The sequence below is a fragment of the Aulonocara stuartgranti genome (assembly GCF_965226115.1).
Source record: "Aulonocara stuartgranti genome assembly, chromosome: 17".
Taxonomy (NCBI): domain Eukaryota; kingdom Metazoa; phylum Chordata; class Actinopteri; order Cichliformes; family Cichlidae; genus Aulonocara; species Aulonocara stuartgranti.
In genome coordinates, this window is record NC_138953.1 from 14,190,460 (window position 1) to 14,208,444 (window position 17,985).

Sequence of the window (17,985 nt, forward strand, 5' to 3'; positions counted from 1 at the left end):
TTCCTGAAACTGAACAGGGTGGCCCTGTCTGTGCAAGCCCTGGCTCCTCAAGCTCACCATTTGTGATAATGAAATTTTCAGAGAGCAGATTTTGTCTTTCTGACACATCAAGGGAAGCTGTGAAAAGACCATTTTCCCAGCGAAGACATCTGAGGGGGGAAAAGCAGCTGAAACAAATGTGTTTCATCAGGGGAGAGACAGCCTGAAAGGCTATTCAAAACAATCCCATTTGCAGGAGATTTCCATTATCACATCTGTGATGGAGGACACCAGCAGGGGAGAGAAGATCACAAAATGAATCTCATCTAAAGTAATAAATGTGGTCTGCAAAAATGCTGACTTTTAAAGAGTCGGTCTGTTTTTTAATCTGTGGTTAGCTGGCTAGTAGTACTTATGGATACATTTGAGATGCAGATCTGTTGACATCAAGGAACAGTTTGTCTTTATTAACATTTTTAATTTAAAAAAATGGAACTGAAACTTTGATTTCTATGTGATCAATTTAAAATGGAATCACTCCATCACTGATAATACCAGGTAAACTTCTGACATGTTTAGAATATGGCAGCAGCAGAGAGTGGGATTGTTTAATGATTCATGGCGGTGGTGACTGAGGAACTGAGTGATTTTGCTGATTGGATTCAGACAGGTACCCTTGGAGTGCATGGGAAGGAGAGAGCACAAGGGGAATGCATTAATTTTCTATTGATCATAGTCACGTTACTATCAGCTGATGCAAACAAAAAGGTCGCAGTCACTCCCTGAGAAGAACTCCCACACTGAGAGAAAATGTGCATGAGTGCAAATTTAAAAAAAAGAAGTCCACCAATAAAACTACATCAGAATTTAAATTATAATTAATTTAATGTCAAGCCATTAGGCACTTTTTTTGTTTTTGTTTTTTGCCACTCACTAGCATAATTATAAAGAACAAAAAAATACTGTATACTGTATAAACAATATGTTTTGGAAGTTAAAATAAAACAGGATTTCCTATGAATCCAAAATACGTCAGGTGTAGTACATCGTAGTACTTGAGAGACATCACTTGCATGTTATGTTTATCAAATGACAAATATAAATGATCCCCCAGTGTTCAATTGCTTCATAGAAACTACCCTCCAGTGAAATTGTGGTAAACCACAGGGACAATGACAGCTGTTGAGAGAACACCAAAAACGAGCTGATCTTTAAAATGATCGACTGTAAACTCACAGCACTTTCAAAAGGTACACTTTAGTCAGAACAGAATTTATGTTCTGTCAAGAGTAATCCATATTTGGCTGTTCGGCTCAACTCTAGATGCTCCCTGTCCATCCCAGATATTGGAACAGTGGCAACAGAAACATTAATTGAAACTTCAGCCACAAACTCCCTTTCATGTTATTTGTTATTAGATTTACTGTTCTTTCCCTTTTCTACTAACTTGCCTTGAAGTTCCAGGTGCAGCGGTGTGCTCTGCCTTTGGGCAGAGTATTCAGCCAGACAGTCCTTCCTGGACCCTCTCCATCTCATCAGCCGTGCAGTATTTGAAGGCTGGATGGGCAGTATCTCTGAAAGATTGTCTTCATCTCATTGGTGGTAATCAGGCTCTCCATGTTTGCTTTCCATCTTTTGTTGTTAGTGTAGTTTTTCTGTCTGCTCCAGTTGTCGTCACCGTGTTCCTCACACTGCATTCAGATTCTCAGACCGTTCCATGGTTCACTTGATACTTGCATACAGGCAGAAACCTGACATAGAGGCAGTGAACTAAACAGGCTGTGGAGAATATGACAGCACTAGCTAGATGCCAGACTGGTAGCAGTCTGGCTACTCTGGATGAGTGTCAGTTGGGAAAACTTTGCAACCCCTTTTTTGTTTTTAGAACTACCTTAATTCTTTAAGGCTACAAAATCCTCCTAGATTTCAGTCCATATTGACATCATAGTGTTAAGCAGTTGCTGCAGATCTGTTAACTATACTATACATCTATGACACAAAACTCCGACAGTCCTGTACTGAACTGAAGATCTGGTGAATATGAGGCTGTTCAAGGACACTGAACTTTTTATGATATTCAAGAAATCAGTTTGACATGAACTGCGCTGTAAGGTTGCGCTGTAAGTCTTTCAAACTGAAATGACACAGCGGCTCACCATAAACCCTTAATCAGTCATTTAGTGCAGGAAAACAAAGCAACAAATCCGTTATTAAACAAAAACAGTTTGGATCATTACACTTGCTGGGGAATTCCCTGTGCCAGATGTGCTGTGCCTGTGAGTTCAGCTGTGGGACAGACACATCTGAACATTAACTTACACAGTGACAGCTTCACTTTATTGCTCATTAAGAAGAGTAATTAGCTACGCTGAGCTAGAAATGCCTCTAGGACTTTATTGTGAATACAGAATGAATCCCCATTACTGTCTCGGTAAAAATCTGCCCCATACCTCCTTTGAGGTGAGCATCAGAATACTGTGGACTGTGGTCGGGGGTGGGACGTGGTGGTCACTGATATGGATTTCATCTGGCAACAGGTCAGCTGGAAATTGCAGTCTTTCCAATTGGTGTTCTCCTCCAACAGTCCATCATAAATGTTATGTTAAATGTTGATCATAAATTAACCATTAGGTGCACCAATATCAAATGTCCTAGGAAGCACTATACAGTATTTTAATGGTACACGAATAACATGTAAAATACATATTTTTTTTAATCAAATTAGATGGAAAACAAACAGATTACATTTAAATATGGTCAGAAGTTGCATATAGCTCAATTAGAAACAAAATACATCGGATTTTTATACTTCCTATACCTATCTATATCAGAGTTAACCTGTGAAGTAAAATAAAACACTAAGTTCAGAGAACAATCGACTTTATAAATAATACTAATGTAATAAACAATTTAATGTAACACATGATTATAATTGGAATAATACTGAACTAAAGTATCTGTGGGATCTAGCAGCATTATATGCAATTTCAAGTCAGATCATACATACATAATTTGGGTTCTGTCATACTGTCTTGTTTATTAAATAATGTCAGCACCAATGTCAAATTGTCAACTTGGCTTATGTTATGTTGCTAATTGGTAGCTTGCATTAAAGCTGGAAGGACAGAAAGGTTTACCTTTACCAACAATGTCAAAATGTAATAGTTAACATGTGTCTGGGTGACACATATTTTGAGATAATTTTTCAGTGAATCCAAAATTATAAAGAAAATTTTTTTTTTATACTGCATAGCTTAATTTTAAACCACCACAGAATTTAACAAATCAATTACTGTAACTTAAAGGTAGCTATAGCTAACCAGTACTAACCTTAAACTCCTTTTCCGATGTTCAATAAAAATGAACTATTGTTTGGTAATCAAAAATCTGGAAAAATGTATTTGTTATCTAACAAAAGAAGGGAACAGCTAAGTCCTGTTGAAAACTACAGTTTATTGGTTGCTGAAAAAAACACAGCTAGTAACTATAGTAGAGAAACTTGTAATATTTGAGACACAAATGTAACTTGGAAAAAGAATTACCTTCAAAATGTAATATAGATATACTGGGATGTTACTTTTAGAACACAGATGCAGTTAAAAGGGTAATTAGCATGTTGCTTAGGCTAGCCATAAATACCCAGCAGCAGTTTCAGAAGCTAGCGCAGCATAGAGTCTTGATCCATTACTTATACATATATACACATGTATACATGTGTGACTCACAGTAATTACACTAAAAAGAACATAATAGTCCACAAGGAAGGTGAACCGACAACAAGATACATAAGGCACAATCAAAGTCCCAAATAATGCAAACCTTTCATTCAGGCAGTGATCACAGAGACAGTCACATGAGGAGCAGGCAAAAAATAAACAAAAACAAAAAACATCCAAAAAGGTCCAAATCTATGACTGCATTTTAAATATATAATATTTCTAAAATGTGTCTCAGTAAGTCAGCTAAGGAAATCCCAACCCTTTGAGTGTAATAAGACAGTAGGCATTTAAGTTTAAACAGTCTCTGCTTTGGTTATGATCCTTCTATTGTAACTTTGTGATCCCTCAGCATGCAGCCGTTGCAATGATACATTAAAAGTGAACAGCGAGTCAGTCTGTCCCAAATGTCAGCTGGCACCACTAAAAGCAGTTTCCATCAGAAACACAAAGGCACATGTTCGTCCTGAACGTAGAAACGCCTTAAACTGCTGCTTTCAGACTGATAGCCGTGACCTGAGAGATAAAAATATGCACAATTCACTCACTGAATTCATGTACACCTTTCTTTTTCCATTTGGAATATTAAGAGCAAAATGCAAACAGTAAAGTCAATTTTTTAAATTAATCTCCTAGAGAACAGGGATTTCTCTGATGTGATTAATGCTGTGGAAATAGTGACTGGTTGACATATCAAGGGATAATGATCATGGTAGGTAAATCCAGATTTTGCGTCACCTGTAGCTTTTTAGAGCTGGCATGTGCTGTCACAAAGACACACATAAGCACTTTCATTATGTACATGCTACCCAGAATATGAATCAGTATCATTCTCCATATTCATATAGTTAAATTAATGAAAAATGTAAATAATTATTTATTGTCACCTAAGGTCTAACAATACATGTTATAGATGACTCTGCAATTCTCTGAGCTTCAGAAACAGATAAAGTGGGTCACTGTAAAATCAATAAGAGCAACAATGTCCCCCCTAAAATTATTTATACCCACTGACAACAACAAATAAAACTATAGAAATATACTGCTGTTTAAACTCTGGAATAATGCCTTCCAGAAATGTATCTACATACAATTATTTTTCTCGTTGAAACCAAGCACACCATTGTTTTTCTTGTGACATTACCAATAAGTTTGATGTGTCACATGGCCCTCTTCCTATTGAAAAAACAAAAGTTGTATCCAAGATGGCCGACTTCTAAATGGCCACCATGGTCACCACCCATCTTGAGGAGTTTGCCCCCTCACATATACTAATGTGCCACAAACAGGACTTTAATATCGCCAACCATACCCATTTTATTACGGTGTATCCATATAGATGGCCCACCCTGTAATGAAGAGTGGGAACTTAACTTTGAGGCAAAAATAAACAACCTTGTGCTCAGGATAAAACAAACTTGAGAGAAGTTTGAAATACAGTAAGTCTGCTTTGCTCACCAGACAAGAGGGGATCAATAAACACTGAGGTTATTGAATTAGTTCCAAAAACTCGTAACTGCAGTTCTGTAAGTTATGGCACAACAAAACTTAAGCACATCAATGTAACATACATTTGAACCAGGCAGCTTCTTTAATAAATGCAGCAACCTTGGTTCCCCAACAGGGTTGAACACCCATAGGACAACCACAATCACATAACAACTCCAACAAATCTTAAATTGTACAACACAGTTCAATTTTCATGACTCGTGAAAACAATACCAATGAACCTCTTCCAAGCTGCACCTTGAAAAACCTACACCTTGTCACCTTGAAGAAAATTTGGCAAAACTGTTTCTTATCATATCATATGCATATTTACCTGGGATCTGACACCACAGCAATGCAAAATTTTAATATGCACTAAAATGTCATGCTTGATTCTTGAATTGCAGCTACAGAAGACACCAAGGCTATCTGCTCAACCAATCAAAATACTTTCACTTTAAACTGCGACAAACTGCAATGATTCCCACGTCTCTTTTATTTGACGCAATAAGCTTTAATGTTTAAAGAACACCTTAGAAATAAATAGCAGCACAGAGAGCACACTCAGTGATTAAAATACTTAACTAGAATTTAAATGTTTATTTTACGGCTCTGTGTGCTAAATCACCAGATTAATGATCATGTCTTGTCCTTCTGACAGTGTCGAATTTTATTAGTATAGTTTATGTTCTTTATTGACTTTTAATGACCATTTTATGTTTTTGTTGTAGATGTCACAGGGATAATTTTCAGTGGAAGAGTCATAAGATCCATGAAATGAAATGGTCAAATGCTGCCAATGCCACGGCTTTTGTGTAAATGCGCAATTGAATACCTGGGTTAAATAGCCAGTTAACGACCAGTTTCATTTATCCTGACTGACAATTAGGGTAAGGGAATCCAGATAATGGAAAGATATCCTGGTATCCTGAACAAGCTTTGTAGTATAGGGCCCTGAACTTGTTTTGTTTTTGATATCTTTAATTTCTCTTTGCTATTTGGGATTAATTGGACCTGATATTGTAAGTCACCATTGTTTTGCGAAGTATAAAAACAATATTTTGAATATAAAGATGTATAAGATGCAGTAATGAGGACATGTGGTGTCAGGAAGGAAGAAAGTTTTTTTTGTAGTTGATGATATTATAGGGTTCCTTATGTTAGATTAAATGGATTTAAATAGAATTAAATGTGACCAGTCTCACATCTATGTCCGGAAAGTGCCTTCATCTACATGATAGTAGGCTTAGAAGGCAATGATAATCCAGTGTGGTCTGTGTTAAATAGAAAGTATTCTCAGTGTGCTTTAAATACATACAATTTTATTGCAAGTGAGGTTTAAGATGTTCATTTCACAGGAAATGTCAACGAAAAGGGCAAAGAGTTGCAGATAAGGATCACGGAGAACACGTGCTGATAGTGGATCCACTTTGTGAGACTTGTCTCAGGGATCTGTGACCTTGACAACAACGCTGGTTGTGTTACTTATACAGATACTCCATACAAATTCGCATTCAATTCAAATTCTCTTCTAATGTGAGCAACACAGGGAAACAGCATTAAGCAGCAACTTTTTAACTTTTGTAGCTGATTAATTAGTCTGTAATTAAAGGACTTGAACATATTTGTGATTGTGCTAAGAGTAATCTTGTGTTCAGATCCCAGAAGATCTATGTGACAAACTTGAGATTTTGACAGTCCTGATATAATTCACGGTTTAACCCTCACTACCTTATATGTTTCATGGTCAGTTGGATTGTTTGGGGTTTTTCCAATTGTGGCTGTCCACCCCTTTGGCGTGGAGCTTCCCACGTCTCACCTGGGCCTTGTCTACGTGCAATCAGCAGGAGGGCTTTTTAAACCCGGAGCAGTCTGCCATTCCTTGCCAGTTTGTTATGTGCCTTCCAGCAGTAACTGGACAGCTCACTTGTATAACTGTGGTAGTTGACTTTTCCTCATGTAACCTTATTCTCCCTGTGTACAGAGGGTGTCACTTCCATAATTTGGACTTGCCAGGAGTGAACTTCCTTTCCTCTGCTCTGGGAATCTCTGGCTGCCTTCCCTGCCTGCTTGCCTGCTCTCCTGCCTGCCACTGCATCCCGGATAATCTGGCTGCTCAACTACCTCTGAACACTTCCACAGACCTCCCCTCCTCAGAGCCCTGCAAGTATGAAGAAAAAACTCACCAGCAAACTCCTTTCTGTTACCAGCTCCTTACCTCATGACAAAAAATGCTTCTCCATCTTCTTGCAGACCCCTCCTCATTCCTCTGTTCCTCGTTGCCACTCTCCCCTCTGTGATCCAGCCCTTAGGATCCCCTCTCCAGAACCAGTTGATTATTTCAGTTAAATAAAATCTCTATAAATAGTTTCCTGGTGTGTCTGCATTTCAGGCAAACCGCTCAGTTTTATGACAATATGACCTCTTTTTTTTTTTAAATTAAGAGATTTAAGGGAAAAGTCTAATTGCAATCTTTGCAATACAGAACTGACTCAACTGGTTGCATTCTGATAGTATTTCCTATATGAGAGGAGATGCCAAAGTTGCCATTTTATGCTGTCCTGCAGAAACTATGTCCCTGTTTGTGAAGGAACTTTACAAGAGTAGTGAATGGGAATTCTATTTAATGTGAATTTCTGTCTCGATAGCAACAGATTCATAAAAGAATCTGATTTTTCTTATTGTCACCTTGACATATAAATTTACCTTATAGATGGCAATACATTACAAGTGTTTACAGACCTGATCCCCATCTTTGAAACAATTATTTCAAAGGCAACAAGATCATAAGTTCACTGCACACGATGATCAAGAACCAAGGAATGTTAATGAAATTCAGTGACATGCGGTGGTGACAGGCAAAATGAATGGATACAAAGACAGCAGGATTCTTCGATAATTTTATGCTTTGTCCTGTGGTCTTTTGAGACCACAGGACAAAGCATGTGAGAGTAATTTCTGATTAATGAGTCTGTTGACTGACAAATGATGGGTTTGTAACTACTTTAGAGGATTAGATACGCAACCAGAGCCTGGAGTGGTGATGAGGACTAAGACACGTTGTATCTCAAAATCCTCCTAAATATCTTTTTTCCCCATGCCCATATGGAAAAGAAATAGTAAAAACTTATATGATTTACTCATGAAAGTGGCCACTTTCATTACTTTCATATATTGTTTTAGTAAGTATCCAAAACATACAAGTTTCATTATATAATTTTTCAATGGATCTTATATCTATTTTCACTCTTGTATGCTTTTCATACTTGTTTCACACAAGACAGATACAAACTTTATAAGATTTATATATATCTTTTCCATATGGGTGAGCCCAGGTTTGTTTACTTTTGTTTCTTGAATGTATTTTCAGAGCAGTAATCTTTACACAATATGTGATGAGGTATTCTTTCTTTCTTTTGTGTAATCATTCAGTTTCATGAAGGCAAGACTGATCAAACCTGTTATCCAGTTTTTTGTCGTCAGGGTACACCAAATTAAAGGTTTTGTAAGATCTTTTAATCTAAAGCCATAAGGCTAACACAATTCACCAAAAATCCTGCGACTCTTCATTGACAATAAATCCTAAGTTATTTTATACAACTGCTTTTTAAGCACTCTTAAGGTTTTCCCCTGAAACATATGACATTTGTTAAGTGCAAAAATGTTAAAAAAAATAAAACAGCTGTTGAACTCTAACATGTTCATTTGAAGGGAAATGTCAAGAAAAAGGGTGAAGAGCGGCAGATAGGTTCATGGAGAACACGAGCTGAAAGTGAATCCACTTTCTGAGACTCGGCTCACCTAAGAGTTGCTGAGGATTAGGATCTGACATGACAGGGAAAGAGAGAGTGACCTTGATGGTTTTAGGGAGAGCAAATGACTTTTCATCCAGGCTGGCTGTAAAGATGAAGGGTGCTGAGTGACACAAGAGAGCTTAATTCAGTCTGCAGGATGGAGGGGATGGAGGATAAAGAGAAAGGATGAGAAGGTAGGTGGAATCACACATTTGTCTGGCTCGGGTTATATCTGATTAAAATATGAGTCCAGTATGAGGGGTAATTTTCATCAGGCAGCCAGATAAGTCAGAATCACAAAGACACGGATTCTTTGTTATTCAGCAAGACTCAATCATAGGCATGTGTCCTCCATTGCTATCACAGTCCCGGCTGATTAGTTAGGAGTAGGAAGAGTGTTCCACTGTTATTTCTCTTTCTTTGACACATTTTTTAAAAACGTTTTTTTGGTAAAAACTCACTACATCATCTTCTCTGTCCTCGTCTTAATTGTCTTATTTATTTGGTCACCTCAAATTAATGTTTTTTGTCATGCATTTATTCAAGACAGTCTCATGGAAGTTTTTGTGATTTGCATACACAAAGCAAGTTTTTCCATTTTTAATGGTTAAAAAACAAATTGCAGTTAGATGTGTTTCTGTTGGTGTACGTAATGTTGCACGCATTTCCACATCTGAAATCACAGGTGTGGCTTTTCATCCCTAGTGACTCACATCTGCAGCATGGCTGTAGCCATTCCTCTCTGTGTGTTTGCTGACTCAGCTGTTGAAGTAAAATGGTCTGAACAAAAGTGTGATGCAGTGACCTAATGAGTGTCTTACCCGTGCAAGACCTCACAGTGAACCTACAGCGGGGAAAATAAGTATTTGACACATCAGCATTTTTATCAGTAAGGGGATTTCCAAGTGGACTATTGACACAACATTTCCACCAGATGTTGCCATCAAGCCAAATATTGAAGTCATACAATCAAATCAGAACATATAAGTATACAAGTTAAACCATAATAAATAAAGTGAAATGACACAGGGAATAAGTATTGAACACACTTTATTCAATACTTTGTAGAAAAGCCTTTGTTGGTGATTACAGCTTCTAGACGCCTCTTGTATGGATAGACCAGTCGTCTGCATTGCTCAGGAGTGATTCTGGCCCATTCTTCCACACAAACGGTCTTTAAATCTTGAAGGTTCCTTGGGCCTCTTTTATGAACTTTAATCTTCAGTTCTCTCCATAGATTTTCTATGGGATTTAGGTCAGGTGATTGACTGGGCCATTCAAGCAACTTGATTTTCTTTCTTTGAAACCACTTCATTGTTTCCTTGGCCTTGTGTTTGGGATCATTGTCTTGCTGAAATGTCCACCCTCTTTTCATTTTTAGCTTCCTGGTAGATGGCAGCAGATTTTTATCCAGAATGTCCCGGTACATCTCTCCATTCATCCTGCCTTCAATAATATGAAGTCTGCCAGTACCCCTTGCTGAAAAGCAGCCCCAAACCATGATGCTTCCACCCCCAAACTTGACTGTTGGTATGGTGTTCTTGGGGTGGTGAGCAGTGCCATTTCTTCTCCAAACATGGTGTGTAGAATGACTGCCAAAAAGTTCAATTTTGCTTTCATCTGACCATACTATAGTCGTCCAATAATCCACAGGCTTCTCCAAATGCTGTTGCGCAAATTTTAACCGAGCCTTGACATGCTTTTTGTTCAGCAATGGAGTCTTGCGTGGTGAGCGTGCATGGATGCCATGGCGGTTCAGTGCATTGCTTATAGTTTTCTTTGAAACAACAGTACCTGCTGATGCAAGGTCTTCCTGAAGTTCTGTCCGAGTGGTTCTTGGCTCTTGGAGAACCCTCCTGATTATTCTTTGGACTCCTCGGACAGGGATCTTGCGTGGAGCACCTGATCGTGGCAGGTTTATGGTGAACTGATGCACTTTCCATTTCCGGATAATGGCCCCCACAGTGCTCACAGGAACATTCAGCATTCTGGAAATGCACCTATAACCATTCCCATCAAAATGCTTTTCAACGATAAGATTACAAAGATCTTGAGAGAGTTCTTTGCTTTTACCCATCATGAAGTCTTTCCTGTGTGCCTTCTGGGTAATGAGGAGCCTTTATAGGCCATCAATTAGGACTAAAGCAGCTGATATCAATTAGTACTGATAGGGGACAGGATTTCTCTATCAATACTGACAGATTTCAGGTGATCTCCTGGCTTTCTATGTCATTTTGCCCCTTGTTATCTCCATGTATTCAATACTTATTCCCTGTGTCATTTCACTTTATTTATTGTGGTTTAACTTGTATACTTATATGTTCTGATTTGTTTGTATGACGTCAATATTTGGCTTGATGGCAACATCTGGTGGAAATGTTGTGTCAATGGTCCACTTGGAAATCCCCTTACTGATAAAAATGCTGATGTGTCAAATACTTATTTTCCCCGCTGTAAATGTTTGTCAGGTGGTTCAAAGAATGACTCAGTTTGAAAAACGTCAAATGGAAACCTTAGTCGGTATTACCCTAGCAGAAATGTTCTGAATTCAAAGGCATCTAGTGACAAATCATCACCTACTAATCATGGTTTTCAACCCTTCAAGAGACACAGGCTCAGCTCTATTTATGTTCCTTAAATCTATCTGCAGTGTGTTTATTTCACCTGAGCACCTGGTAACCTACCACCAAGCCCTTAGGGCGAATTAGCAATATATTTAGGAGATTTATATTTTACATAATCCATCCTCATAGCCCCACTGGAGTGTCAGACTGAAAATATCTTCAGGAGCAAATGTGTTGTAAGTAAATATTCAAACAAGATAGATCCATGCCTGAGCAACTTAACGAGGCAGTTCGTTCACATATTGTTGTGACTGACTTGTTTGAAAAAGGAAGCTGTGATTTTTATTTATTTTTTATTAAGCTAAACATACAATCATATTCCATAATCTATGTGTCATAAACATTTGACATGGTTGCCTGTGATTTTGGCTCAGTTATGGATGAATGTTTATATAATCTAAAGGTAGGCTTGATTCCAGTAAATAATAACCTCTGTTTCATTTTTCATTGATGAAATGTATGTAACAGCTATCAGCCTGAGATTTTCGTGCACATGGGCACCATTGCTAAAACTCACAAATCTTATAGAGGAAAACAATAAAAAAAGAATTGATCACAGATAATATAATGTATGGCTTAAATTATGTCTGCTGCTCATATCCAAGCTAGGCTTGGGTAGCATTGGGGGGCATGGCCTGGGGACCTTTGGATAAACTACAGTAGATGTGACATAGTACTGTAATGTCGTGCCCTGAAGAAATTGAAAAGAAATAAAAAAAACAACAACAGTAAAGGCCTGAAACAGGACCTGACAGATGCAGCTTGCTCTTCAGTTGGTCCTTCCACTGCTCTCTGAAGCCTCATCAGAACTGGTCTCAGTTGAAAACGTGGTTGTCATTAGACATCGGTGCCACTCTTAGTTTCCAGTTTTCGTTTTTTCCCCCCACTGTGTAACCAAGTGCTTATTATTCTAAGCATTATAATGAATGTTCTCTTTTTAACCCAAACCCTAATTTATGTAGTTATGTTTTTGTTTTTTTACCAAACCCAAGTAAACCAAGCTAAAAATATCTGTGGTGTGATATTGTGATGGTAAGCATTATACTAACTCTAGCTTCTCTTACTTTACAAGTTACTCTTATTTAGCTTTAAATAACCAGCTTTTGTTTTCCAACAGTAACAGTGGCAAATAGAGCACGTGTAGACTGGTTGTGAATCTCTTTGCTACAAGTCCAAATGCTACAAACTCTTGGTGAAGCATGTTAAGAATATTAATGTCAATATCTGTGTTGGGTATATACAGTGGGGCAAAAAAGTATTTAGTCAGCCACCGATTGTGCAAGTTCCCCCACTTAAAATGATGACAGAGGTCAGTAATTTGCACCAGAGGTACACTTCAACTGTGAGAGACAGAATGTGAAAAAAAAAATCCATGAATTCACATGGTAGGATTTGTAAAGAATTTATTCGTAAATCAGGGTGGAAAATAAGTATTTGGTCACCTCAAACAAGGAAAATCTCTGGCTCTCACAGACCTGTAACGTCTTCTGTAAGAAGCTTTTCTGTCCCCCACTCGTTACCTGTATGAATGGCACCTGTTTGAACTCATCATCTGTATAAAAGACACCTGTTCACAGCCTCAAACAGTCAGACTCCAAACTCCACCATGGCCAAGACCAAAGAGCTTTCGAAGGACACCAGGAAAAGTATTGTAGACCTGCACCAGACTGGGAAGAGTGAATCTACAATAGGCAAGCAGCTTGGTGTGAAAAAATCAACTGTGGGAGCAATCATCAGAAAATGGAAGACATATAAGACCACTGATAATCTCCCTCGATCTGGGGCTCCACGCAAGATCTCATCCCGTGGAGTCAAAATGATCATGAGAACGGTGAGCAAAGATCCCAGAACCACACGGGGGGACCTGGTGAATGACTTGCAGAGAGCTGGGACCAAAGTAACAAAGGTCACCATCAGTAACACACTACAACAGCAGGGAATCAAATCCCGCAGTGCCAGATGTGTTCTGCTGCTGAAGCCAGTGCATGTCCAGGCCCGTCTGAAGTTTGCCAGAGGGCACATGGATGATACAGCAGAGAATTGGGAGAATGTCAAGTGGTCAGATGAAACCAAAGTAGAACTTTTTGGTATAAACTCAACTCGTCGTGTTTGGAGGAAGAAGAATACTGAGTTGCATCCCAAGAACACCATACCTACTGTGAAGCATGGGGGTGGAAACATCATGCTATGGGGCTGTTTTTCTGCCAAGGGGACAGGACGACTGATCCGTGTTAAGGACAGAATGAATGGGGCCATGTATCGTGAGATTTTGAGCCAAAACCTCCTTCCATCAGTGAGAACTTTGAAGATGAAACGAGGCTGGGTCTTCCAACATGACAATGATCCAAAACACACCACCCGGGCAACAAAGGAGTGGCTCCGTAAGAAGCATTTGAAAGTCCTGGAGTGGCCTAGCCAGTCTCCAGACCTCAACCCCATAGAAAATCTGTGGCGGGAGTTGAAAGTCCGTGTTGCTCGGCGACAGCCCCAAAACATCACTGCTCTCGAGAAGATCTGCATGGAGGAATGGGCCAAAATACCAGCTACTGTGTGTGCAAACCTGGTAAAGACCTATAGTAAACGTTTGACCTCTGTTATTGCCAACAAAGGTTATGTTACAAAGTATTGAGTTGTATTTTTGTTATTGACCAAATACTTATTTTCCACCCTGATTTACGAATAAATTCTTTAAAAATCCTACCATGTGGATTCATGGATTTTTTTTTCACATTCTGTCTCTCACAGTTGAAGTGTACCTCTGGTGCGAATTACTGACCTCTGTCATCATTTTAGGTGGGGGAACTTGCACAATCGGTGGCTGACTAAATACTTTTTTGCCCCACTGTAGATGCATTCATTACCATTAAACAAATGCTCAATATTGTTTCGTTTTACAATAGGGTAGAGCACTTCATGTTGCTAGGGACTATATTTGCACATCTATCTAGATACTGTGATCAGAATCTAAATAAATGTATTATAAAAAGAAACTCAGTTTTTATGAAGGGCTTCCCATGACTTTCTTTTTTTACCACTCTGAATTTAATCATCCCCTCCGCGAATCGCTATCTAATCGTGGTGGAGGGGTTTGTGTGCCCCAGGGATCCCAGGGGCTATGTTGTCTGGGGGCTTTTGCCCCCTGGTAGGGTCTCCCATGGCAAATTGGTCCTGGATGAGGGACCAGACAAAGAGCGATTCACAAGACCCCTATGAAAAGACCATCGAGGGAACAGTTCACCCTGCCCGGGATAAGGTTACTGGGGCCCCGCCTGGAGCAAGCGTCTGGTGGCCGGGCCTTAGTCCATGGGGCCCGGCCGGACACAGCCCGAAAAAGGGACACGGGCCCATCTTCCTGCAGGCCCACCACCTGCAGGAGGCACCGTAGGGGTCGGGTGCAATGTGAGTCAGGCGGCGGCCAGGAGTGGAGGTCCTGGCTGACTGATTCCCGGCTACCAAGACTGGAAATTGGGACATGGAATGTCACCTCTCTGGTAGGGAAGGAGCTTGAGCTAGTGCATGAGGTTGAGAAGTACCAACTAGATATAGTCGGGCTCACCTCAACGCATGGCCTGGGCTCTGGAACCAGTCTCCTGAAGAAGGGCTGCACTCTGTCCCAGTCTGGAGTTGCCCCTGGTGAGAGGCCCTCGGCTTGCTGCTGGCATGATTGGGTTTCTCACAGTGGACGAGAGGGTTTGTTCCCTTCGCCTTCGGGTCAGGGAATGGGTCCTGACTGTCATCTGTGCTTATGCGTTGAGTGGCAGTTCAGAGTACCCAGCCTTCTTGGAGCCCCTGGGTGGGGCACTGGAGGGTGATCCCCCTGGGGACTCTGTTGTCCTTCTGGGAGACTTTAATGCTCACGTAGGCAATGACAGTGAGACCTGGAAGGGCGTGATTGGGAGGAACGGCGTCCCGGATCTGAACCCGAGCGTTTTTTTGTTATTGGACTTCTGTGCAAACCACAGTTTGGCCATAACGAACACCATGTTTGAACATAAGAGTGTCCATAAGTGCACGTGGCATCAGGACACTCTAGGCCACAGGTCGATGATCACTTTTGTAATCGTATTACCAGACCTGAGGCCATATGTTTTGGACACTCGGATAAAGAAAGGGCTGAGCTGTCAACTGATCGCCATCTGGTGGTGAGTTGGATCAGGTGGCAAGGGAGGACACTGTACAGACCTGGCATGCCCAAATGTCCAGTGTGGGTGTGCTAGGAACTTCTAGCAGAGGTCCCGGTCCACGAGATCTACAACGCACACCTCTGGCAGAGCTTCAGCAGCATTCTGAGGGAGACTGGGGACATTGAGTCCAAATGGACCATGTTCAGCACCTCCATTGCCGAAGCCGCTGCACTGAGCTGTGGCCGCAAGGTAGTTGGTGCCTGTCGTGGTGGTAATCCCCGAACCAAATGGTGGACACCAGAGGTGAGGGGAGCCACCAAGCTGAAGAAGGAATCCTACCGGGCTTGGTTAGCTTGTGGGAGGCAGCTGATAGGTATGGACAGGCCAAGCCGAATGCAGCGTGGGCGGTTGAAGGCGGTGGAAGGAATACTTTGAGGATCTCCTCAATCCCACTGGCACATCTTCCGTGGCGGAGGCAGAGTCTGGGGACCAAGGGGATGACCCGCAAATCTCTGGGGGCGAGTTCACTGAGGCAGTTAAACAACTCCTTGGAGGCAGAGCCCCTGAGGTGGACAAGGTCCGCCCCGAGTTCCTGAATGGATGGACGTTGTAGGCTGTCTCGGTTGACACATCGCTGGAATGTTGCGTGGAGATCAGCGGCAGTACCCCTGGACTGGCAGACCCCCATCTTTAAGAAGGGGAACCGGAGGGTGTGTTCCAACTACAGTGGGGCAAAAAAGTATTTAGTCAGCCACCGATTGTGCAAGTTCCCCCACCTAAAATGATGACAGAGGTCAGTAATTTGCACCAGAGGTACACTTCAACTGTGAGAGACAGAATGTGAAAAAAAAATCCATGAATCCACATGGTAGGATTTTTAAAGAATTTATTCGTAAATCAGGGTGGAAAATAAGTATTTGGTCAATAACAAAAATACAACTCAATACTTTGTAACATAACCTTTGTTGGCAATAACAGAGGTCAAACGTTTACTATAGGTCTTTACCAGGTTTGCACACACAGTAGCTGGTATTTTGGCCCATTCCTCCATGCAGATCTTCTCGAGAGCAGTGATGTTTTGGGGCTGTCGCCGAGCAACACGGACTTTCAACTCCCGCCACAGATTTACTATGGGGTTGAGGTCTGGAGACTGGCTAGGCCACTCCAGGACTTTCAAATGCTTCTTACGGAGCCACTCCTTTGTTGCCCGGGTGGTGTGTTTTGGATCATTGTCATGTTGGAAGACCCAGCCTCGTTTCATCTTCAAAGTTCTCACTGATGGAAGGAGGTTTTGGCTCAAAATCTCACGATACATGGCCCCATTCATTCTGTCCTTAACACGGATCAGTCGTCCTGTCCCCTTGGCAGAAAAACAGCCCCATAGCATGATGTTTCCACCCCCATGCTTCACAGTAGGTATGGTGTTCTTGGGATGCAACTCAGTATTCTTCTTCCTCCAAACACGACGAGTTGAGTTTATACCAAAAGGTTCTACTTTGGTTTCATCTGACCACTTGACATTCTCCCAATCCTCTGCTGTATCATCCATGTGCTCTCTGGCAAACTTCAGACGGGCCTGGACATGCACTGGCTTCAGCAGCAGAACACGTCTGGCACTGCGGGATTTGATTCCCTGCCGTTGTAGTGTGTTACTGATGGTGACCTTTGTTACTTTGGTCCCAGCTCTCTGCAGGTCATTCACCAGGTCCCCCCGTGTGGTTCTGGGATCTTTGCTCACCGTTCTCATGATCATTTTGACCCCACGGGATGAGATCTTGCATGGAGCCCCAGATCGAGGGAGATTATCAGTGGTCTTGTATGTCTTCCATTTTCTGATGATTGCTCCCACAGTTGATTTTTACACACCAAGCTGCTTGCCTATTGTAGATTCACTCTTCCCAGTCTGGTGCAGGTCTACAATACTTTTCCTGGTGTCCTTCGAAAGCTCTTTGGTCTTGGCCATGGCGGAGTTTGGAGTCTGACTGTTTGAGGCTGTGAACAGGTGTCTTTTATACAGATGATGAGTTCAAACAGGTGCCATTCATACAGGTAACGAGTGGGGGACAGAAAAGCTTCTTACAGAAGACGTTACAGGTCTGTGAGAGCCAAAGATTTTCCTTGTTTGAGGTGACCAAATACTTATTTTCCACCCTGATTTACGAATAAATTCTTTACAAATCCTACCATGTGAATTCATGGATTTTTTTTTTCACATTCGTTCTCTCACAGTTGAAGTGTACCTCTGGTGCAAATTACTGAC